Genomic DNA, 2,785 nt, shown 5'->3' with positions numbered 1-2,785 from the left:
GCACCATAAACACCTCTAAAGCTAAAGCATTTATCATGCAGAAGACAAGTTACAAAAATAAATTGATCATTGACCAAGAAATTTTGGACAAGATTTGGAACCGACAAACACCAAAGCTTAGCAACTTTATTAATGATAGGAGACGTAGCAACCAAATGTCGATTAACAGATTTAAAAAAAAAAACATCTAAAACATCGGTGTACGACATCATAGGTTCAACAAGAAAAACAAGAAGAGGTTTATGCAGTTTAAGTAAATTAAACAACATCTCCATAATTTAGTGGTTTGTCCGTACTCCGACATTCCAAAAAAAAAAAAATAAGAGACCTTCATTGCGACTTTTTGGATAGAAATGCCTTAGCAGTTTTCCTGGATTTTACACTGGCTAAGACTCAAACCCAAGCCCATAGAACTCGAAACCAAGACCCAAATAATGTTACAAGCAAACTGAAGCAGCCAGGATTCAAACCCAAGTCTTTCCAGTGACCAAGGGAAGCATTGACCACTAGACCAGACAAGTTCTTTGGTCATATTATCATTTTTATTATACTTATACATATTAATATAATTTATACATATTAATATAATTAATAATAATAAAATAAATTATATAATATTAATATAAATTTAATACTATAAATACATATATATTGATTAATATATTTCTTTATTTAATCATTAATTTTTTAAAACTCATGGTTAAATTTAAATTTACTTTCATATTATATATATATATATATATATATTAATATAAAATTATTTGATATCTTATTTTCAAATATAGGTTATTATAGGTAGTTGTGAAGTTTTTGTTAGATGGCTATATAGGTGCTTGTATCTTACACTTCTTTTCTAATTTGAGATTCTTGTATAAGGATTGAAATATCCTTAAAGTGTTTTGTTTAATTTTTTTTATTCTTTGTCGATAAAAAAAATCTTATTTTCAAATATTTACTTACATAGATTAAAATTGATATAATGTATAATTTTTAAAATATTTTAAATTATAAATTATTTAATCACTTTGTCATTATGATTTATATTATATATTAGTAGAAAGGGTTATTTAGTAACAACCTTTTACATAGATTTATGGAATAATTAATATAGTTTAAACTATAATGATATGCTAACTAGTAATCTGTATTAGAGATTTAATTAATAGTTAATGTAAAAGTCATCATTTTATGTTAAAAGATAATATTGTTTGTTGACAATATTCTTTACTATAACACACAAGTAAAACCAACTACCTATTATGAACTTAATTAAGTCAATATGATCGTAAAATAATAATTAATATAATAGCTGATTTTAATGTAATAGGTAATATGATGACTATGAGTATGACATATATTAAATTTGATTCATACTAATAGATAATATAATAAATTATGTTTAGATTCAAGTAGATTATAGATAAATTAAATGTGATTCATATGTTAATATTGTTAGTATCATTAATATTGTTAGTATTATTATTATTGTTAGTATTATTAATATTGTTAGTATTATTAATATTGTTAATATTGTTAGTATTATTAATATTGTTAGTATTGTTAGTATTATTAATATTGTTAGTATTATTAGTATTATTAATATTGTTAGTATTATTAATATTATTAATATTGTTAGTATTGTTAGTATTATTAATATTATTAATATTGTTAGTATTGTTAGTATTATTAATATTATTAATATTGTTAGTATTGTTAGTATTATTAATATTATTAATATTGTTAGTATTGTTAATATTATTAATATTATTAATATTGTTAGTATTATTAATATTATTAATATTGTTAGTATTATTAATATTATTAATATTGTTAGTATTATTAATATTATTAATATTGTTAGTATTATTAATATTGTTAGTATTATTAATATTGTTAGTGTTGTTAGTATTATTAATATTGTTAGTATTGTTAGTATTATTAATATTGTTAGTATTGTTAGTATTATTAATATTGTTAGTATTGTTAGTATTATTAATAATAATAAGTATAATAAAAATCATAATAAAATTAAAGAATTTGCTTGGTGTAGTGGTTAAATTTTACTTGGTTGTTGAAGGATTGCTGAAGGAACCTGGCTTTGAATCCCATTCACTGGTAATTTTTTCTTTTATGGTGCTAATATTTACATACGGAATTTAATCTGTATGTAATTCGCGTTTTTCTTGTAGTGATTAGTGTAGCAGTATCAGGACCACCTCCCACATTATATTTTTTTAAAACTATCAAATTTAATTATAAAGTTATATATTTTTCCTAATATACGTGAAAGTATAGTTTTCCTTTTTTAAATCATTTTTCGTAGTTTATGTAATACGGTTTATCTTATCATAATAGTATATTATTTTTAAGAAACTCAAATTCAACTTTATTTTAATGATAATAAATTTTAAGCTTAAAAAAACTCATATTTTATATTTTTTTCACTTAAGGCACTATAAGAAAAATTCATTTTAGTTGTCAACAAAAAACGAAGACTATAAAAAAGAAGTCACTAATAAGAGTGAAGTCTACTCAAGTTGGACACAAAAATAAATGTCAAATATTGTGTCAACAGTGAAGACCTTTAACTCACACTAAATTATTAAAATAATAATAAGTTAGCGTCTAGAATGGAGATACAAAGTAGAGACAATTAAAAAATAAATCGCAGAATGATAATGCGTAGAGAATGAGAACACAAAGTGGATGCAAAAATTAATAATATTTTATTACATTTACTGTTGGTTTAGGCAACAATAATATTTGTTTCCCAGGTAGTGTCCCC

The sequence above is a fragment of the Phaseolus vulgaris genome, chromosome 1 (genome assembly GCF_051622355.1).
Source record: "Phaseolus vulgaris cultivar YP4 chromosome 1, ASM5162235v1, whole genome shotgun sequence".
NCBI lineage: Eukaryota > Viridiplantae > Streptophyta > Magnoliopsida > Fabales > Fabaceae > Phaseolus > Phaseolus vulgaris.
This window is presented reverse-complemented; position numbering follows the sequence as displayed.